We start from the raw sequence: 24,146 nt of genomic DNA on the forward strand, positions 1-24,146 counted from the left end.
TAATAGGAAAGTATAAAAGTTTAATCTGTTTTCGATTTACTAAAAGAGGCAGGACATTAATAACGAGACATTTGTCTTTTTAAGATAATCGACAGTGAATATAATCAGATAACTGTACACATCTGCATGCTCACTGAGGAAAATACATCTGATGTTAACCATTTAAAGATGGCGGCCGCTCGAGAACCCGGGTAAAAGGGCCGACCGGGACACACTTGAGAATAACGAAGTGGGTACCAATTAATTAGGCTGGAACACAATGTAGAAAGATACAAACAGGCAAGAATGAGGTTTATGAAAAGGAAAAATGTGCCCGTATTTTAGCACGAATAGCAATGACAACTTGAATAATCGGCAATGCGTGTCCCTAAGACCCCGATAAAGAGTCAAAAGGATAACAATGAGATAGATACGAACGAGATAATATTGCGACAATGCCGGATTTAAATATAAAAAGTGACCGAGCGATATTCCAAACAGAAAAGAAAACCCATTAAAAGATGGCGGCCGTGCTAGGGATTACAAACACCTAGCATCCAGTCCGCGTTTCGTACAGAGCGACCAGGTGGGAGTAATTATTCAATCAGGGAGGATACTTAAACTGGCACACTGAGAGAGGAAATTATTATCAGAAGACACGGGAGGAAGGAAGACGCCGCGCAGTTCAGCTATCTTCAACAAGTAAGAATGGGAGAGTGAGATCAATCGAACAAAGGGAGGTGTCAGGCACAGGACACAGTGCTAACAGCAATTTAGATATTGTTTCATGTCTCTCCACAGTTGGCAGCCAATCCATAAAACTCCAATATAGTGGCCCTTATTTCCATACTTAAAAGAAATAAGAAGGAGGAAATCAAGTTAAAAACAGGTCTTCTCACTCATCAAAGGTAAGATTTCCCAGACACAGTGAGTTGACTCACAGAGGAGAGGCAAAAAATAAAATGCACAGTATCTAAATTACAAATTACTTTGTAGATTAAATTGTGAGAAGAGCAGCAACCAGTAAGCTCCCAGAGGCGTCTTCCTTACCTCACAAGACATCAAGAGATAGGACCGGTAAGGCCCCTAGTTAAAATATGTAGTGAGAGAGAACTGACATTGAGCTGAGGGAAAATATATATAAAAACTCTTTTATTATAAAGAGATTTTTATGTCGCGACAGGATGGAAGTTGGTCCCTCTTTATTAATCCACCTGGATGTACATCAAGCATAGCTTGCTTTTAAGGTAAAAATAGCAGCACACTACAGATAAAAGGCTGAGGAAATATGCCAACAACCAAGAGTATTAAAACAAGGCCCACATGTGGTTTTCTCCTAGAATAAACAAGAGGAAACATCATCAATACTCTACGATAGCATAATAGCTGAAGATAACCTGCTCCGAAAATTGACAAGGGAGTGCCAGGAAGGAAATATAAACCTGGGTAAGAACATACAGTTCCCTATGGGTGGGACTTTATGATCAAGATGGGACATAGGTCAGAGTGCCCTCAATTACAGTCCATAACAACTGGGTCCCATAAAGAAAGTTGAGGACGTATCATCCTGGCGATAATGGTATAAATGCGCTAGGAAGTCTTGTTTTTCAGTAATACTAAGAAACGGGGGATCTTAGTATAACGTGAGACCCAAGGAAGATAAACAAATCACAGTATGGTGGGGTTACCAAATAGTAGGGCATAAGAGGTAGAATGTAAATGAATCAATGTGCAATTGTCAGATCTAATATTGGACCTAATGGAATGTATTGTGACATGTTTTTTGTAGATATCATGTTAATGAACAAGTCCTGAAGAAGGTGCAAGATTGTGTGAGGCACCGAAATGCCACGTCAACAGTTTGTTCTTTATGTGAAATAAATAAGATGTATATTGAGATTTATGGAATGAGACAGTTTGTTCTTTATGTTTGAGAAATATGATGTATACTGAGATTTATGGAACGATGCTTAATAGCAGTATTTAGGAATTGTTTTTTAAATAGTGTTGGACAACATTTTATACTAATGAACAAAGAATTGTTTGCATAATACATATGAAATAATATGTTAGTGTTCTTTTTTTAATCATTTTTTTAAATAAATGAATGAAACTTTTAATTTTGTGTTTGCAATATTTTTCATGTTAAAACTGATCTGCGATCGTTAAAGTTGTAAATTTGGTAACCCACGCACAGACTGAATTCCCACCTGTGCAATTTCTGCCAAAGGGAGGTTAGCATTATAAGTTTGTTGTCAAACTCAGGAGAAGGAGTTTCTTGTTTTTTATGATTGTTGACCCAATCCTTTTCCTGACAAAAGGGTAGCTCCCTCATCATTTATTGATATTTCAGCACTGTTATTCAACTGGGGAGTCTTGTTCTCTCTTTCTCACCCCAGCGGTGAGGCGTTAAGAATACGCAATTGTCCCAAGTTCAGATGGACAACTTTAAAGTCTTTTGTTTTTCTGAGGACCAATTTAACAAATTAATTAATTGCCCAGAAAAAACTGGTAGTACCATAACCCCTACCAACACTAACGAAGAACAATGGAAAGAGCTATGGAATCTTAAAAAAAAGGTATCAGAACTGAACTACACTCTGATTTTTTGATACAGTACTGTAAGAAGGGGATGATCCCCAAAGGATTACAAGTTAAAAATGAACCCAGTTTATTTGTTGAAAATGAGAAGTTCATTGAGACATGGACCTTCATAGCGAATAGGTGTAGCAGGGACTGGCTATTATTAATTATAGAGACCGCTCAAGCCACCCTGATCATAGAGAGAGGAGAATTAGAGGAGATGGAACAACAACTAAAAGACAACACCTCGTTAGAAGATGCAAAACAAAAACTGGAGGAAATACAAGGGGATCTAAATGGATACAAGGACTACTTGATAAATAAGAAAAGTAATAAATTCAGGAAAGATTTAAGTCAATATAAACAGGAGACAGTTTATCCCTATATACAAAAGGACTACTTTGATAGACAGAGGGAGGAATGGCCATCTAGAAACAATTGGCAATCCAACAAACGCCAAGCCCCCAGGAAGGGAGTCACTTTCTCTGACACATCATACACCAGCAGTGATTCAGAGAATGAGACTGCGCCAGCCAAACAAAGTGAAAAGGATAGAGACATCCAACAGAAACATAGCAGAGAAAGTCTTTCTTTTTTAGACAGGCGCAAGGGGACTCAAAATCAGAACCCAAACCCTCGCGGACAAGGGAGAGGCAGAGGATTCTATCAGACGAATCAAGACCAACAACGTCCTTACATGAAGACAAGGAGTCAGAAAGCATGGGATTAGCACCTGAAACCAAAGTACCAATAATAAATGTATCTAATAGAAACATGACAAAGAAGGAAATCAGTCTTTTATTTATTTATTTATTTATTTAGTACTTTGTAGAGCGCACAGCTACCTCCAACGGAGGTGTCGCGGCGCTGATGACACTGACTCAGGAGGGTCAGGGGAGTGTGAAAGGAAGGGTAGGAATTAGATCTGGGAGAATAGCCATGTCTTTAGCTTTTTCCGGAACAGGGGTTCAGATGTCAGAAACCTTATCTCAGTGGGAAGCTGATTCCATAGTTTAGAGGTGGCCACTGCCAGGGACCTTCCACCCGTGCGGGTGAGACGAAAACGGGGGCAGTACATGAGGCGGAGGTGGTTGGATCTGAGGTTTCGGGGAGCTTGTGAAAATTTCAATCTGCGGCGTAGGTAGGAGGGGCCCCGGTCATTGAGAGCTCTAAATGCCAGGGTTAAGGTTTTGAAGTGAATGCACATTTTTATAGGGAGCCAGTGAAGTTTGGTCAAGTGAGGTGAGATGGAATGACGGTAGGGGATATTGCAGATAAGTCTAGCGGCCGCATTCTGAACTTTTTGTAGTTGGTAAATGAGGTATGTGGGGGCACCTACGTACAAGCTGTTGGCGTAGTCCAGATGAGAGGTGATGAGGGCATGGATGACTGTTTTGCGAGAGTCAAGCGGAAGGAAGGGGATGATTTTTTTTATCATTCGAAGCTTCCCGAAACAGGCAGAGGTGACTTTGCTGATTTGGGTCTTACATGAGAGGGCGGTGTCAAATTGAAAGCCTAAGTTACGGGCGGCTTGAGCAGGTTCCGGGGGGGTTGAGTTCCGTCGGCCACCAGAGATTGGAAGGTAAGGGTGATTTTTGATTAAAGAATAAGACCTCAGTCTTATCTGTATTCAGCTTTAGATTGTTGGCAGACATCCAAGAGGCAATGTTTAGCATACAGAGGCGGAAGTTGTTGAATGATTTAACTGTGTGGTGTTTGAAGGAGTACACCAGCTGGGTGTCGTCAGCGTAAAAGATTACTTTGACGCCCCAGGATTCAACTATTTCTGCTAGTGGTTTGAGATATACATTAAAAAGAAGAGGGCTAAGGGCAGAGCCCTGCGGTACACCCCAGACCAGTGGTTTTTTGGAGAAGAGAAAGGAACCCAGCATCACTTGTTGCACTCTGTTAGTCAGAAAGGATTTTACCCATGAGAGAGGGGCTCCGCAGATACCTACTTCTAGCAGGCGAGACAATAGTTTATCATGGGAGATGGTATCAAATGCTGCGGATAGGTCGAGGAGGACCAACATGGCCTCCTCTCCCTTATCCGTGCATTCTCGGATCGACTCAGATACCTCGAGAAGCGCTGACTCCGTACTGTAGTCAGGTCTGAAGCCTGATTGGGTATCGTGAAGTAAGGAGTTAGATTCCAGGTAGTGGGACAGTTGTTTTTGAACAGCTTTTTCGAGAACTTTTGCAGGTTTGGGTAGAAGTGAAATTGGTCGGTAGTTGCTAAGAGATGTAGGATCAATGCCAGTTTTCTTTTGGATGGGGATAAGCATAGCGTGTTTCCAGGCGGAGGGAACAACTCCCGTAAGTAGAGAGGAATTCCAGATGTCAAGTAGGGGGTTAATGATTAGAGGGGCAATTTCGTTCATGATAAGGGCAGGGGCTGGGTCCAGAGGTGAACCAGATTTGCAGTCCAGAAATAATCTCATGGCCAATTCTTTGGTGAGTGGTTGGAAAGCATTGAAAGTATGTTTGCAATTGGCGGTTAGGTTTTCGGTAATGTCAGTACCGTTCTGAAGAATAGTGGCCGCAATATTGGCAATTTTTTCTTCGAAGAAGTTAGATAGGTTTTCACTCAGAGCTTGAGACATGGGTATTGGAGTGGACAGTGCACTGGGGTGAGTGAAATCTTTAACTATGTTAAATAGGGCCTTAGTCGAGTTTTTTGCTTTGGCAATAGTATCAGAAAAGTAAGTGCTCATGGTGTGGCGTTTGAGTTTGCGGAACTCTTTAAGGCCTTGTCGATAAAGGGCCTTGGCTTCTGAGTCATAGGCCTGTCTCCAGGTGCGTTCCAACTTTTTGCAAATGCTTTTGTGTGCCCGTAGATCTTGAGTGAACCATGGAGCTGAAGGTTTTTGTCTGTGGGAGGTAAGCATTTGTAAAGGGGCAACTTTCTCAATAGCAGTCGTTAGGTTGCTATTGAGTAGGCTCACTGCTTCGTTGAGATCGTCTGGAGGCCAGTTTAGAGAAAGGATTAGGCTTCGCCATAGCAGGACCCCCAGATAAATTTACATTATAGAGGGACCTACAAAATTTTGTGCGTAAAATTAGACTCCAGAAATATTTTGAGGGAAAAGACAAAATGCCCACCGACAACAAATCTGGACTAAGGCCCAAATCACTATGGACCCCTTTGAGCTCCATGGTGAATAAAAATGTAGAAACTTTTGAAAAGGTGATAACAAGGGGGATGGAAGACATATTAGTGCAAAAGATTTGGATAAAGAACAATCTTACAGTAGATGAGAAAAAGGCCCTCAGAAATTTAGAAGAATGTGAGGAGATCACAATCAAACCGGGGGATAATGGGGGGAGTATTGTTATACTAGATACCAAGGATTACGAGAGGAGAATCAATCTCCTTCTCTCCAACCCACACTATTATGCAAAATCGAGCATACAAGAGTGGCAAGACCTAGGGAAACGCATAAAGAGCCTACTCCTCCTGGCGAAGGAGGATGGAGTAATCAATCATGAAGAATACAATTTTCTAAACAACGACACGCCAACCATTCCGGCAATCTACGGTTTGCCGAAGGTACATAAGAGCATCGACGATCCACTGATGCGGCCGATAGTCTCCAGTATTAACTCTCTAACGGAACCCCTAAGTAAATACGTGGATACGTTTTTTCAACCGCTAGTCAGAGAACAACCAGCATATATTAAAGACACCACAGATATGATCAGTAAGGTGTTAAATGTTGAATTTAATCCAGACACTCAATGGCTGGTAACGCTTGACATAGAAGCGCTTTATACTAATATTGCTCAAAATGACACTATAAATATGATCAAAAAGATGTTGCAAAATGAGGATGAGGAACTAGCAGAACACTCAATATTTATTATAGAATGTGTAGAGTTGATTCTTAAGAACAACATTTTTTTATTCAAAGAAGATATGTACAAGCAGACAAAAGGGACCGGCATGGGGGCTACCTGTGCCCGGAGTCTGACATACCTATTAGTGGCAGACTTTGAAAACAGACATATATTCAATTCCTTAGCGCCCTTCTATGAGAATATCTCAAAATGGTTCCCCATTGTAGATGATATATTTTTCATCTGGGAAGGTAGTGAAGGAGATCTGGTAGAGTTTATTACATGGCTTAACTTAGGAGATGAGAACTTAAAAGTTACCTCCTTATATAGCAATAAGGCATGTGACTTTTTGGACATCAAAATGAAAAATGTGGAAGGCAGCCTGATGGTTGAGTTATTTACGAAACCATCAGACCGTAACACCATGCTGCACTTCACAAGCCATCATCCAGCTACCCAAAATAACAATATACCATTTGGTCATTTTTTAAGAGTGCGGCGAAACTGCACAACGAAAAAGGAATATGACAAACATGCAAATATATTAACTAAAAAATTCTTAGAGAGAGGGTACCCTAAATCTATGGTCAGAAAAGCATATAAACGTGCCAAATATTATAATAGGGACAGCCTGTTTGAACCCAAAATCAGACAAGAAAATCAGGTCAAACGCATTGTTTTTGTTACCAACTTCTCATGCATATCAAACAAATTAAAAAACTGCATTAATAGCAATTGGAAACTGATCAATGATCCAGGCGAAGTCCCGTTGCCTAAACCGATCTTTGCATTCCGAAGGAACAGAACAGTGAGAAACTGCCTAGTTCAAACTTATCCAAATAACAACAAAAGGAACTCAATCAGGACCATAGATGGCGTGACACCAACAGGCAATTTTGCCTGTGGAAGCTGCAAAAACTGTGCTCTAATAATAACAGGTCCAAGCGTAAATCATGGAGGCATAACCCACATCCATAAAGCACTACTTAATTGTAGAACTCAAAATGTCATTTAAATGATCAAATGCCCGCGCGAAATGGCATACATTGGGGAAACACAGCGAGAAATAAGAGTTAGGTTGAATGAACATAAGTCAGCGATGCGCACAAAGAAAGCAACAGCCCCGTTAGTCATGCACTGGATGGAAAAATGCCATCAGATTGAAGACCTTAGATGGTGTATTCTGGAAATTGTTAGTCTAAATAAAAGGGGAGGAGATTTAACCAGAAAACGTAAGAAGAGGGCACAATATTATATGGCGAAGTTCAGTACATATAAAACAGGTCTGAATAACAAAGAGGAATGGGAGAGAATATTATAGGTCAGCATTTAAAGTAAATAAGCACATAGTAACTGGAATAACAGATTTAGAAACAAAATAGAATTGCGGGAAAGATCCTCCCTTTTTTAATCGTATAATCAATATTGTTACCCTGATGTTTTAGGGTTAAGGGGACTGATCTGATGGTAAAAATGAGCCAAGAATTAAACCATATTTAAATTCAGAGAGAACAGACCCTCGTAGGTTAAAACACCTCCTGTGGCAAATATAGAAACAGAACTGTGAGGAGAATTTGGTGTAATAAGAAAGTATAGAATTTTTATCTGTTTTCGATTTACTAAAAGAGGCAGGACATTAATAACGAGACATTTGTCTTTTTAAGATAATCGACAGTGAATATAATCAGATAACTGTACACATCTGCATGCTCACTGAGGAAAATACATCTGATGTTAACCATTTAAAGATGGCGGCCGCTCGAGAACCCGGGTAAAAGGGCCGACCGGGACACACTTGAGAATAACGAAGTGGGTACCAATTAATTAGGCTGGAACACAATGTAGAAAGATACAAACAGGCAAGAAATGAGATTTATGAAAAGGAAAAATGTGCCCGTTTTTTAGCACGAATAGCAATGACAACTTGAATAATCGGCAAAGCGTGTCCCTAAGACCCCGATAAAGAGTCAAAAGGATAACAATGAGAATTTAGATAGATACGAACGAGATAATAGTACGACAATGCCGGGTTTAAATATAAAAAGGGACCGAGCGATATTCCAAACGGAAAAGAAAACCCATTAAAAGATGGCGGCCGTGCTAGGGATTACAAACACCCAGCATCCAGTCCGCGTTTCGTACAGAGCGACCAGGTGGGAGTAATTATTAAAGCAGGGAGGATACTTAAACTGGCGCACTGAGAGAGGAAATTATTATCAGAAGACACGGGAGGAAGGAAGACGCCGCGCAGTTCAGCTACCTTTAACAAGTAAGAATGGGGGAGTGAGATCAATCGAACAAAGGGAGGTGTCAGGCACAGGACACAGTGCTAACAGCAATTTAGATATTGTTTCATGTCTCTCCACAGTTGGCAGCCAATCCATAAAACTCCAATATAGTGGCCCTTGTTTTCATACTTAAAAGAAATAAGAAGGATGAAATCAAGTTAAAAACAGGTCTTCTCACTAATCAAAGGTAAGATTTTCCAGACACAGTGAGCTGACTCACAGAGGTGAGGCAAAAATTAAAATGCACAGTATCTAAATTACAAATTATTTTGTAGATTAAATTGTGAGAAGAGCAGCAACCAGTAAGCTCCCAGAGGCGTCTTCCTTACCTCACAAGACATCAAGAGATAGGACCGGTAAGGCCCCTAGTTAAAATATGTAGTGAGAGAGAACTGACATTGAGTTGAGGGAAACTATATATAAAAAAATTATTTTATTATAAAGAGATTTTTATGTCTCGACAGGATTGAAGTTGGTCCTTCTTTTTTAATCCACCTGGATGTACATCAAGCATAGCTTACTTTTAAGGTAAAAATAGCAGCACACTACAGATAAAAGGCTGAGGAAATATGCCAACAACCAAGGGTATTAAAAACAAGGCCCACATGTGTTTTTCTCCTAGAATAAACAAGAGGAAACATCATAAATACTCTACGATAGCATAATAGCTGAAGATAACCTGCTCCAAAAATCGACAAGGGAGTGCCAGGAAGGAAATATAAACCTGGGTAAGAACATACAGTTCCCTAAAGGTTTTAGGATCCCGGCCGGGGGATACACAGGCAGTGCGCACTGTAGAAATCAATTATCAGTCACACACAATCCGGCTGTTGTGGCCGCCAAAATTGACAAGGAGCTTTCCTTAGGCAGGATATCTGGCCCTTTTTCTGCAGTGCCAGTACACAACTTTGTGTGTTCCCCACTGGGAGTTGTCCCCAAGAAAGAGAAGGGGCAATTCAGATTGATTCATAACCTATCAGCGCCAAAGGGGGCCTCACTGAATGATGCCATTGACGAAGATATCTGTAGTGTTAAGTACGCCTCTTTTGATCAGGCTGTGACCTTATTACAGGCCACTGGACCCGGGGCGCTGATGGCGAAATCAGACATAGAGTCCGCCTTCCGCCTCCTCCCAGTCCACCCGGCAGACCAACATCTTTTAGGTTTCACCTTTAGAGATAGGTTCTACATGGACAAATGCATGCCTATGGGTTGTTCTATTTCTTGCGCCTACTTTGAGATGTTTAGTTCATTTCTTGAATGGGCCATGAGACAGGTGACAGGCCACCAAAGGGTCATGCATTACTTAGATGATTTCCTCTTCCTCGGTACAGCGGGTTCTCAGGAGTGCGCACTAGCATTGCAGGAATTTTGCGTGCTCATGCGGGCTTTTGGGGTCCCGCTTGCGCCTGGGAAGACGGTGGGCCCGACCACCTGCTTGGAATTTCTGGGCATCGAGATTGACTCGATGGAGAAATGTTTTAGACTACCTAAGGACAAGGTGCGCAAATTCAAGACGTCGCTACAGTTATGCCTCCGGAAGGAGAAGGTCACTTTGCAGCAATTACAGGAGGTGGTGGGGCAACTGAATTTCGCATTAAGAATCATCCCAATGGCTCGCCCCTTCTCTCGCTCCATCGCGCACGCGATGAAGGGGCTGAGGGAAAAGCACCACCGCACGCGCCTATCGTCTGAAATTCGCCAGGATATGCTTATTTGGATGGCATTCCTGGAGGATTTTAACGGTAGGGTGGTCTGGCCCGGCCCGCTCACTACATCAGCGGAGTTAGGACTATGGACCGATGCGGCCGGTAGTGTGGGCTTTGGTGCCATCCTAGGGAATAGGTGGGTCGCTCAACAATGGCCAGAAGAATGGAACACATGGGGTTTGCTCGGCAACATTGGCTTCCTGGAACTTTTTCCAATATGGGTGGCACTGATGGTTTGGCCCGAACACCTATGTAACCAATCAGTGGTGTTTTGGTCAGATAACATGACAGTGGTGGAATGTATCCATCAGCAGGGGGCGCGGTGTCCTTTCATACTTCGTCTGATCAAAGAAATTGTTCTGCGTTGCCTTAAACTGAATGCTAATTTTAGAGCCAAACATGTCCCTGGTGTTTTAAACAATGCTGCTGACGCCCTTTCTCGCTTCAAAATGCAGGTTTTCAGGGAACATCTCCCCACAGCAGACCCCTCGCCAGCACACTTCCCAGCAGTACTTTGGCAGATTGGTGCCCCAGATTACAAGACCTCGTGGTCGCTAGCCTAGCCCCCAGGACCAAGACGGCTTACGAAGGGGCGTTTCTGTCTTATTGTTCTTTTTTGGGGCCACAGTGGGAAGTGCTTTGGGCGAAGGAGGATGGGTTTGCAGCCTATTTAGAATGGATGCACAAAGAGGGGCGCTCAGTAGCAGCGGCAACCAGACATAGGGCAGCAGTGTCATTCTTCGCTCAAGCTAGGGGCTTCCGGGATCCCACCAATACCTTTATGATACGCAAGGCTTTAAGGGGATGGCGCCGTATTCAAGGACACCAGAAGGATAAGAGGAAGCCCATGGGGTTGGCCCGGCTAACAGCCTTACTGGGCACGCTGGAGATTGTGTGTAACTCAGAGTGGGAAGTGCTTCTTTTTAGGGCGGCATTCTCCCTGGCATTTTATGGGGCACTGAGAATTAGTGAACTTGTGGCAGGATCTAAGGCTGACATACTAGGTGGCTTGCAGAAGGCTGGGGTGACGATAAGGGGTGACACCATGTGGGTGATTATCCAGAAATCAAAGACCGATCAAGAAGCTAGGGGTCACACCATAGTTCTGCAACGGGCCCCCGCCAACCCGTGCTGCCCGGTGAGGCACGTGGAATCACTCATGGGATTATTGGTCGGTTCAGCAGGCAGGGCGTTGCTCTGTCACGCCGACGGGAGCCCCTTGACCAGGTATCAATTCAGGAGAGTGTTCGAAATAGGGGTTACAAAAGCGGGTCTTGATCCTAGAGATTTTGGATCTCATTCCTTCAGGATTGGGGCAGCAACTGAGGCGGTGGCGGGGGGCCTCCCAGTGGAAAGAGTGAAGACAATTGGGAGGTGGTCGTCAGACTGCTATAAACGTTATGTTCGGATTGACATGCTATGATTACCTGTCACTCACGCTTGGTCTCTTTTCCGCTCTCTTACAGTTTCTCAGACCTGTTACGCAGGGGAGGAATTTGTCGTCGGGCACCGCCAATATTCATCGGCACGGAGCGGCGACCAGGAAACAACAAAGAACAATGTCTGGATTGTTGGTCATTCATATGTTAAGCGAGCGGAATGTGTTTTCCTGTCAGGTGACAAGAAGGAAAGGGCGGCACAACTAGGGTTGAATATCACGTTCTTTGGCAGAGGAGGGTTGTGTCTTCACGAGTTTAGGGGATTCTTCCAAGGGCTGTTAGCACGCCAGCGGGCTCCACCGTCAGTGGTGATACTTCACCTTGGGGAGAACGATTTGGCAACACTGGGCAGGCGCACCTTGATTGAGGAGATTATCTCAACAGCGGGTTGGATAGCTAGGACCTGCCCCGGGTGCACACTAGTATGGTCACAACTAATACCTCGACTTCAGTGGCGGGGGGGCGATTCAGTCAGGGCGTTGAATCACTCGGTAAAGAGGATCAACACACGGCTGGATAGGTTGTTCCGAACCCCCGTGTTACAGTCAATACCTCATGGGTGCATCTGGGGTCAAAAATATTACTTGAAAGACGGGGTTCATCTGACAGAAGAGGGTAATGTCCTATGGGCTGACAATATCTGGGCTTGGCTGGAGGGCTGGGGTAGGAGGCTGTGTCCTTAGATAGGGGCTAGAGGGGGAGGCCAGATCGTCGGTTAACAATACTGGCCTGTGGCGGTAAGGTCATTATCGGTGAGCACATATTTGAGGTCTGAGGGGGCGGGCATCATCCTATGGAGGTTCCCGCCCAGGGGGAGGAGCCTGCGGGCCACTCCCAGTACTCCAGGGGCAAGGTAATATGCAAAGGAGCGCGGGTAGGAGTAGTTCACGCTTTCCTTAGGCTGGTAGCCACCCCGCGCGCGTGGACTCATGACGCCACCGGCGCAGAGTAAGGGCCCTCCTTTAGTGGGTAAATGGAGTTTGGGGCGTAGACCGGGCAATTCCCGGGGTAACACTGCGCATGCGCACTTCTAAGGGGAAGGCGCAGCTTGTAGGACCTGACACCGGTAGTGACCCTGCCATATGGCCAGAAATGTACAAAAATCAAGATAGGATGTTTAGTTAAGCTAGGAACAACTTGTATTAGAGTTTTGTTAAGGTCAGGCTCTCAAACTTGTTGATAACGATTGTATAACTGAATGTCCTGCTGATTTTTGTATTTCATTGTTGATTATGCAATTAAAACCCTTTTTTAATTTCATACTTTAATAAATACGGCCGGGCGACTAGCGCCCGCCTTCCAAAGAGTAAACACGTCTCGTGTCCACGTTCCTTGGTGTTGGGTGCCGGATTGGGGGGGAGGCGGCAGCTAGTCGCTGACCATGTGAAAAGGGGGGGCCCTCGGCCCCCCCGCACGCATGGCGGCGCGGCGACCGCCTCACCCCCTCTCCCCTCGGGTCCTTCGACGGTGGGGGCGTGCCCTGGGGGCGCGGCCCACCGCCGATTGGCCGGCGCCCCTCCTGACCCGGAATCAATGGACTGGTTCCGGGTCGGGGGGGGCGGGCGTGAGGAGGGGCCACCCGGCCCCTCGGGAATAAGAGGTAGGGAGCGCCCAGGAGACTCCCTTGTCCCTGGACGCTCCCTCGCTGAACGTTGTGCCCCGCGTTCGGGGCTTCTTTGTTTCCCACCCACCATCCCTTGGTACAAAGTTTAAGCAGCGTTATGTCCGGTCTAATGGTAAGTTTCATAGGTATAGACCGCGGGAGAGAGTAGGTTGTTGTGGTGTTTTGTGATCTGTTGTCAGGACTTTTTTCCCTTTGTAGAAAAATGATGTGTGAAGTGAACTATATTTGAAGATATGTGTCTTTAGGCCTTTTATCCCTTTGTAGATATACGTAGTGATTGTGATTATGAGCAACATGCGTGAACCGAATTGTAATTTTATGCCATGTGTCGTTAGGCCTTTTTTCCCCTTTAGCTATGCGTGGATACTGTTATTTATTAGCCAGTGTAGTTGTCCTTTAGACTTTTTTCCATAGGTCGTCGTATTTATTAGGTATGGGGCATGCGGTAAGGTCATTATCGGTGAGCACATATTTGAGGTCTGAGGGGGCGGGCATCATCCTATGGAGGTTCCCGCCCAGGGGGAGGAGCCTGCGGGCCACTCCCAGTACTCCAGGGGCAAGGTAATATGCAAAGGAGCGCGGGTAGGAGTAGTTCACGCTTTCCTTAGGCTGGTAGCCACCCCGCGCGCGTGGACTCATGACGCCACCGGCGCAGAGTAAGGGCCCTCCTTTAGTGGGTAAATGGAGTTTGGGGCGTAGACCGGGCAATTCCCGGGGTAACACTGCGCATGCGCACTTCTAAGGGGAAGGCGCAGCTTGTAGGACCTGACACCGGTAGTGACCCTGCCATATGGCCAGAAATGTACAAAAATCAAGATAGGATGTTTAGTTAAGCTAGGAACAACTTGTATTAGAGTTTTGTTAAGGTCAGGCTCTCAAACTTGTTGATAACGATTGTATAACTGAATGTCCTGCTGATTTTTGTATTTCATTGTTGATTATGCAATTAAAACCCTTTTTTAATTTCATACTTTAATAAATACGGCCGGGCGACTAGCGCCCGCCTTCCAAAGAGTAAACACGTCTCGTGTCCACGTTCCTTGGTGTTGGGTGCCGGATTGGGGGGGAGGCGGCAGCTAGTCGCTGACCATGCTAGGCCCAGAGGTACTTGAGCGCTTGACAGAGTAAACACAACAATAATAACATGAGCTACATAAAGGGTGCATAGAGATAAATATAGTAATTGTAAAAAAAAGCTCAACAGTAATTTGAGGTACATAAAGGATAAAATAAAAAGAATTTTGAATGAATGAATTTGTACTTGTAAAGCGCACTGCTGCCCCAGCAACGGGGCATCCTGGCGCTGTAGAACCCTTCCTGGCTTTTCCCTGTGAAACGTCCACTCCTGGGCACCCCCACGGTGAAGCCAGGCATCCCTGCGCTGTTGGGACCGTAGTGGAGATTAAGCAAGCTATTGCCCAGAGTTGCAGAGTGGGACCCAGATTAGTATAGGTATCGAAGCAAGAATTATCAGGTCCGGGGAAATTGAGCCCAAGACCAGTGAGGAGGGAATTGAACGCTGGTCCCGGGGCCAGACCTCTGCATCAGTATCTGCCGCTCTACCCATTGAGCCACACTTCTCCACATAGTACTGGAGAAATGCAAACGGTGTACAGTGGGATATGGAACAAAATAGCAGCACGTACAGGGGTTGCATTAAAAGGGAGTTGCCAGGGAAGGGAGAGTAGATGCATAGATTCACCTGAGGAAGTGAAGGCACATTGCATCTTAGCACTAATGTTCAAGGCTTTACAGAGTAGTTGCAATATCAGTAACACAAGGTACAAAGAGAGAAATATATTTATATATAGTACACCATGAATAGTGGGATATGTGGGGATAATAACAGTGGTACCCGAGTTACATAAAAGTGTAAATATCCGTACAAATTGACAGTAAATATAAATAAAGATAGGTTTACAGCTAGCCAAAGATTTGACACATAAATAACCAGCTATACTTTAAATTATTCTTGAGGGGTGCCAAAGAACAGGACTGGATAAAACATAACAATTCTTGTAGAAAACTTACCAAAGAACACTGTAAATGTATCTAGTTGCCAAGATTCATAAACATTTCAATTATCCTCCTTGCAGGCTCCTTATATTAGCCATACATTTGATCCATTCGCCAGCAAGAGAACGTTAAGAAAACGAGAATGACTAGAGAAAAGCTTTCTTATGCTGGATTCATGCTAGATTCATGCTGTTGCAAATTTTATTGGGAAATAACCCAACCCGCGCTTTCCTGACCAATTTGTGGTAAGATTTTAAAGCTTTCATGTATTGTGCTTTGGCAGAAGTATCAAAGGTCTTCCTCAAAGCATGTTCAAGCACTTTACAGTCTTTTTTTCTGTGACCAGAATCTCAATAAACTGTGGGGCCAAGGGTTTCTTTTTGGCCTGACCTTGCTGAGCAGGGATAACAACGTCAAGGGCCGAGGTATGCCAAAGCTTTAAATTGGCTTCAGCAGCTTCCACATTAGTCTAAATGGGGATTATTAGTATGACTGTGATTCCCAAATTCCTGCAGAACCGGTTTCTGGCGTTTTCTTTTATTACAGTGTTGCAAACTCCAAATTGGAGAGTTTGTGACTGATAAAATGCTTTGGGGCATATTTACAAGGGGATTGCTCCACACAAGCATCACTTTTACGATTCTGTGGCACAAAGCCCTGCTCCATATTTACAAAGTGGTGTTAAGCAACTATTTGTGTCTTAATGCCATTTTGTGAATATGGTACCCATGCACACAGTTTTCTGTGTAAAAGGGACGTGCAATGGGTGTTGTTGTGAGCGTTTCACTAGAACACTCATTGCTTTTAGACACTGCCTTAGATTTACAAGGATGTGTAAATCTGAGGCAGTGCCCCCAAAAAATGCCATGCAATAGCAGGTGTTAAAATGAGGCAACAAAGAGAAATATTTTTTATTTATCCTCGTTTTTGCTATTTTTATATGTGCTGCATAAAGCAGCACACATAGAAAGAGCAAGACACCATTAATTATTGTTTATGTGCAGAAAGGGACATCTTCCAGCACATAAACAATCATTCCCTGCAACACAGGCACACTTACACCATGGTGCAAGGGTGTCTGTTGGCACTAGGCAGCTATTTTTAGTACCAGCACTAGGGAAAACACGGGTGTGCCGTATGTTGTAAATAGGGTGCATCCCTGCGTTTTGAAAATGGCAGAGTGCGGCAATGCACATTTTGCTACAGAACCGTTTCCTTGTAAATATGCCCCTTTGTGCATCTGGTCCAATTTTCTGTTTATTTCTTATTTTATATTTTCATGTGACAAGATGCACTACACTAGTTTTATCATTTGAAGCAGTGACCCCCATCAATGTGAGTTCACTGTTTCGCGCGTTTATGTCATTATAATATTCAGATTTGTTTTTTGTCACATTTTTTATTGTAGGGATACATGTGATCAAATAGCTGTCCAACTCGGCTAAATTGTTTTAATCCAATACTCTACTGTATGTTCTGATATCCTGTGCTTACCTTGTGTCTTTACATGCACGTGTAGGTAGACCCTATTCATGGGTAGTCTTTTTTGTGGTCTATATAATGAGGGCAGCATGGTATGGTGGTAAGTCTGATTGGTGGGGTTGTTCGAGAAAGTTGAACAAAGGCAATGTTCATCTTCTCATGGGACATGTGTTATAAAAGAATATGCATTTATGTGGTTTGTATCTGGGGTCCTTGCATCACATTTAATCAGCCTCCTCTTGGTACTTCATGCTTTCCTCATTGCATGGAACCACATTTCTTTTGTGGTAATTGTTTCATTACCATGCTCAAATTCATCATGCTTTCCAAATTTACTTTGTTTATTGCTTAGGGTCCATCCTCAAAAGAGTCACCCAATGTTGGTCCAGATGCTTATAAGGTCAACTAGATCCTTCATCGGAGCAAAAACACCCTTACACAAATAACATGTGCGCTGGATATTGGATGCATTTTTATAGACTATTTGGGGCATATTTACGTCTTCTGGCGCATCTCTGCAAATCAGCAGGGATGCGCCAGAACCGATGCATCATGCTATTCCCTCCTTGCGCCACCACAGATGCGCCGCATTTACAATGCGGCGCACCATGGTACAAGGAAGGGCAGATGCGTGACGCAACATGTGGTGTACGGGCGTCGCATTGCTGGAGTCGCGTCGCAAGCACGACGCAACTCCAGCAATGCTCAGGGTCGCCCAATACTTAACATGCTGCGTCAGTTCTTACGCCTGCTTCAAGCAGGCGTAAGGAATTGACGTAGCAGCGTCGCAGAAGTGCCTGCATGAAATCTTGTAGATTTCACGCAGGCACTTTTGCGAGGCACACAGGCGCCGGAACGCCCACCCTGCGTGGGAACGCCCCCATTGTGGCGCTGGGCTTTATAACGTGACGCATCTCCCTAGATGCGTCACGTTGTAAATGCCTCGCAGGGATGGGCCACATTTACGCCGCTGTTGCGTGACGCAAGGCGGCGTAAACGTGGCGCAAGGGGCTTGTAAATCTGCCCCTTTATATTTTGACCTGCATCACATGTAGCCCTGTAATTCACCTGGTAACTTCAGACTCCCAGGTTCTTTTGGATTACAAGTAGGGCCCTGAGAGTTCCCTTGGAAATAAGGAACTATCAAGGGCATTTAATAATTTTGGATCCGATTCCCTGAATTAGCCCTCCATGTGAAAATCTCTCTGGATTTTCACATGGAGATTTCGGCTGCTGATGTCAGAGTGAAAATAAACAGATATCCATGCCACGGACGGATCTCATCCTTGTAGTGGGGAAGGTAACTGCTCTTAAGTGTTAAGGGCATTATGTATTAAAATCGGGTCTCATGTGGCAAAATAGTTTTTGTGTCAGTTTTTATATGGTAATGACATTTTTATTACATTTTGCATGGACTGTCACAACATGTTTGATGGTGCAAACTATATTCTTCTTGTCACAGGTCCTAGTGCAAAAACAGGCACTCAAGTGTTGGTCCTTCTGTCCCATAGGAATGAATGGGATTTACCGAATCGGTATTTACCAATTCGGTAAATACCGAATCGATAAATACCGAATCGGGAATTTGAAAAAAAAGACATGTGAGCCTGTAAACCAATCAGGAACACCCACCACACCCCACAACAAAGGTACAGAGGAACCAACCAATCAGATTCAAGCACCACTCCCCAGTACCTGGGAGTGGCCACATCCATGCAGGTGCAGAGCAACTGAACAGTTTGGAGAGCAGGAGGGAAGACAGAGGAGCTGGCTTACCTGAGCATACCTGAGCAGCAGAATGGAGACTCAGGATGGCCAGAAGGATGCAGCAGAGCGCAGGAGGAAGATCAAATTCAGCCCAGCAGAACTGCAGGTGCTAGTTGAGGAGGTGGTTAAACACCACACCCAAGACTCTGCAACAGTCTCTGCATGTTGCAGAGTCTGTGAAACGTACTACCTGGCTTGACATCCAAGCCAAGGTCAATGCCACTGGGGTCACCCACAGGGACATAGATGACCTCAAAAAAAGATGGTACGATCTGCGTATCATCGCTAAGAAAAAAATTGCTGCACACAGAAAAGAAGCTGCAGCCAAAGGTGGAGGAACAAACAGAGCACCACGACTGACAGACCTTGAGGAGCTGGTTGAATCTACCCGGGAGCCGGAGAGTATACATGGCATTGGGGACGCTGACAGCTCTGCCAGAACTGCAAGGAAACAAGGTAAGAAACATGGACAGTAATCCCATCCCATTTCCCTATTCCCCTTCCCCACTGTGTGTGCCTGCATCACACTCCAGAACAGGTTTTACTTATGTCCAGCAATGCATCATGGGAGACGTAGTCATAGGTAGATACATCAATGCAGTCACTATATAATTCAGCAAGGCATGTCAAACACTACTTCCAGAAGCTGATGTAGACCAGGCAAATGTGTGATAGAAATGTGATTTAATCATGACACACAGGTGAACAACACCACTGACCCAATGTCCAAATCTGTCCACAGGAGAGTAATCGCGCAAGACAGGACAGGAGAGGGAGGAGAGGGCACCTACAACAGAGAGGAGGGAGAAGACAAGAGAAAGAGCAGGTCACAGCGCTGTTCAGCAAGGGAAAACCACAGCGCAGGCAGCCACTACACCTGAGACAGCCACCACACCACGGCCCCAGTCACCTCTGTTGTTTGTGACTCAAGACTCAGAACCAGCAGCACTTTCCCCCACACCAACATCACAGTCACCTGTGCAGGGAAGGGCAAGGAGGCTTGATGTGCCCCCTCTCCGGATTCTTGAAACATCAGAGGAGGAAGATGAGGAGGGTGACATGCCAAACAATCCAACTGTGTCAGACAACGCTGGGCAGCAGACTACTCCAAGAGCTGTGCGGTCCAGTGTCCGAGGCCGAAGGGCACGGGAAAGAGATCAAGGCCAGGATGGTGAGGGGGTCTTCTGCGGTCTTGAGGCCAACATGGTGAAGGTACAGCGCCTGCAGGTAAAGGCAATGTTGGCAGTTAACAGGCAGGTTCGCAGTATGAATTGCAAGATGGCAAACATCGACCAGGGCATAGGCAACATGACAGTGAGCACGATGGCAAAGGGGATGACAGACATTACCCAGTGCATGAGTGCTTTATGCAACAAATTAGATAGGGACCACTCAGAGAGGCGCAGAGATCGTCTGTGTAAGCGGCAACAGACAAAAGCATTGAACCGCTTTGCCACTGCAACCTCCCTGCTGTGCCGCCATTCTGTTGCTGTGCAGGATGCAATTGTGCACTGTTGCACCGATTTGTCAAGGGGGATGGGTAGAGTCACCTCTGCCATGGAGCTGATGCTCACGCAACAGACACTGCTGAAGACACAGGTGTAGGGGAAACGGAGTAGCAGGTGCCAATCTGCTGAGCCAGGCACCACCGAAAGCCTTGAGAACCAGTCTCGTACATCCCGCACTGTACTGCGTGGACGCAAACATTGAAAATGCCCTCAACCCACAGGACGGGTCACGGTGAGGTTAACTGTGACCACCCAGTCATGATAATACACATTGTAATACCATGGTGTGGTATCATTTGAATGCCGTAGTGACAATTAAACTATGTACTCCATATACTGAGCCTGTCTGTGTCTCATTACTTACTTGGCGTGTGATCTCTGCCCGTCTCAGTCTCCCATCTGTTGCAGGTGCTGCTCCTGTTGCATAGGGCTCTGCCTGTTCTTTGTCGTCATCAATGTCCTCATGATGTGTAATCTCCACCTCTGTGCCTTCCTTGGTGGCAAGATTGTGCAACATGGCACAGGTCGCTATTATTTTGCAGCACAGGATTGGAGTACACTGACGTGCACCTCTGCTCTTGTGGAGGCAGCGGAACCTACTCTTGAGGAGTCCAAATGTGTGTTCCACAACGTTGCGAGTAGATCTGTGAGCCACATTTTAACGCCTCTAACTCCTGGCAGATGGATTGAGGAAGGGGGTGAGCACAAAGGGCCGGAGGGCATATGCGCTATCGCCTAGGTAGAAAAGAGAATGCCATTAGTTACATACTCATGATGCATTCATCTGCTATGACTGTCAGGGTGTGTCAAAGTCATTTACCTAGCAGGTATCCGTCCCCAAAATCTCCAGCGACTAAGCGTGTGTATGTCCCACTGTTCTGGAATATGTACGAGTCATTGGGTACTCCCAGGGAATTTAGCCACAATGTCTGTAATGATGTTGCCAGCGTTGCATATCACCTGCACATTGATGGAGTGCGTTGACTTCCGGTTCCTGTATATGTGTTCTGTGACTGCAGGTGGGCAGAGTGGGATGTGGGTGCAATCTATGCAGCCTATCACGTGTGGAAAGTGTGCCAGTTGATATAAATCTGTCTTGATCTTTGCAGGTCCGCAGGTGTGTCAGGGAAACAAATATAATGATGCATCTTCTGTATCATGGCCTCAAGGAACTTCCTAATGAAACAGGACAGGCAGCTCTGGGACACACCACCTACTGCAGCAATCACACTTTGGTAACTCCCAGAGGCAAGCAGGTGTAGGCTACACAGCACCTGCACATGGGGTGGGATGGCTTGCCCCCTTGGTGTTGGGTGCTCCAAGAGTGGGTGCAGGTCCCTGATCAGGTCCAGAATGGTTTGGGGGTGTAGCCTGTTCCGTTGCAGTATCTCTGTCTCAGTCAGTTGGAAAAGTGTTATCCTCTGCATGTACACTTGCTCCTCCCTTATCCATTCCCTCTCTCCTGCTGCCTGTAGCCGTAGCCGCTTTGCTATGACGTAGAAAGCCGCCATTCTGGTTACACTGTTGCATTCAATCCATGGTAAATACCGACTCTTAAATACCGAATTTAATTGAATTCGGTATTTTTTTTGGTTTCCTACATCTCCATTGGCATTTTTTACCATTTTTTATTTACCGATTCGGTAAATAAGAATTCGGTAACTGAGGATTCGGTAAATTCCGATTCGGGAAAATACCGACTCATATTTTCCGAATCGGTAAAATTTTGACTCCTACATCTCATTTTCTACATACCGGTCGCTAACAGCCGTAATTACCGATTTTCGGCCGTTACCGACCGGTATTGGCCTACCTACATCTGGCCCTAAATGCACACCTACCAGTGTAACATATTGATATGCCTAACTGCACACTTCATTTCCTAGTCACTTTAAAGCAACAGAGTCCCTGGTTGTACTGATATTGCATAATAATCAACCAATAATCACAGTCTAAATGAGATCCGGATCAAATAAAATAAATCCTAAATTTGCATAAATCATGAGCACATAATGAACGCTCATGTGGGCGGAGGTAGAGCAAAAAAATTATATCAAACAATATAACTACAATAATATTTCAGAAAAGATCAAATAACATCCAACCCAAGTGGGCCAGAGCCTCGTGGTGGTCGTACAACCTAAGACCATCACATCCAACCAGGGAAAGATAAGAAGCACCCTGGTAGCAATGAAACCATTAGTGTGACACATCAGCCCCTGCCCTACAAAAATATTCATATCCTGAAACAATACACCAATCTCATGCAAATTAAAAAAGGTAGCAAGTTTAGCTCATAAGATCACGTTGCGTCTCCGCAGTAATCCACCATACCATCTGTGTGAAAAACAACAAAAACATGTTAAAACCATGTGATGTCATGATTTATGCAAATTAAAAATATATATACTTCACTGAAAGAAACAAAGGTGAAAGTAACATTATAGTTAAAGTTAAGGTTAAAGTAACATGATAGTTAGGTGAATATGTTAATGACAACATTAATGTTTTGAACTAAAAAAACAACAGAAATACACCATTTATAGTTAGCAAAGCTATGCACTGCTTATGAGCTCACATATTATATTACTCATGACGTTCTATGACATAATTTATGTCATCACTGATGATATCTCAAATTACACCATGGAAGACAGCATCCAACTAGTGTGTTAGTTTATTATATAGTTTACATAGTAGCAGGTAACCACCATGTTACTTGTTTACCTAGTTGTGTACAGCCTCTGTCCAGCTAATTGTGTGGGTGTTTGCAAAATGCATGTGCTTCTAGTGCATCATAGGTGTGTACAGGTATAGAGCACATTATAAATCTTTGTATTGAAAGTAACTCTTTGTGCAGGGGACAGTTGACAACTTGTGTCCATTATGCTCCTCACAAGTTTTTTGGTTCTGCAGAAAAAATTTACAAGAGGCAAAGATTCTACGTAGCAAATACTGATTGGCATATTTAGGAGCCCTGTTTTATCGCTCTTCTTCCACCAAACAACTTGGTGTAAAAGCAATGCAACTCAAAAATGTGTTAAAATGAACCAAACAAGGTCACCTATTGTGGCACTGAAAGGGTTACTAAATCTTGGGTAAAGCAACGCAGCACAAATCGATGCTTTGCCTTACTTTGTGCCAGGTAGGCATTCCAAGGGTGTTGCGTGGGAGTTCCCGCTCAACATCCATGGATTTTGACGCATTCCCAGATTTACCAGAAGTGGTAGACTTGGGAATGCACCAAAAACCTACGGCTCTCCCGATGAGGAGTAACGAAGAGAAATATTTTTATTTACCATCATGATTTCCTCTTTCTATGTGTGCTGCATTCTACAACAAACATAGAAAGAGGGAAATTACTTGAGGAATTGTTTTTATACATGAACGTGCCCCTTCCTGCACAAAAACAACCCAATATATATATTATAACACAGGCAACTTGTACCATGGTGTAAGGGTGCCTGTGTTTGTACTGAGCGGTACAAAAGGGGGTGGTAATGGACAGAGCATCTGAACCAATCAAACACTCACACCCAGTCAACAGATCTGGGTTTAATCCATCACCGTTCTTTAGCCCACTCTGCCACCCCAGTTCAGACATGGCCATATACAAATCAGTCTGACCCTGTGCCTCATGGGAACAGTCCAACCCGAACTGCCAAGCCATGCCTTCCCTGGACCGGAAATAAGGTTCCTAGGACCGGTTTCTGGCATTTCAGCCGTCTTCAGCCAGGCTTGCTTGAATCCAGTGGCAAAGTGAGCAAGGGACTCACGTCTGAGCATAAGTTGGCTGGGTATATTGATTCACTACAGGCTACAGGGACTATTGGAATTCAGCAGTTATAGTTACCTGAGCTAACTGTCACCCCACCAATGCACTGCTTATGACCTCACATATTACATCCATGGTG

The sequence above is a fragment of the Lissotriton helveticus genome, chromosome 6, assembly GCF_964261635.1.
Source record: "Lissotriton helveticus chromosome 6, aLisHel1.1, whole genome shotgun sequence".
NCBI classification, from domain to species: Eukaryota; Metazoa; Chordata; class Amphibia; order Caudata; family Salamandridae; genus Lissotriton; species Lissotriton helveticus.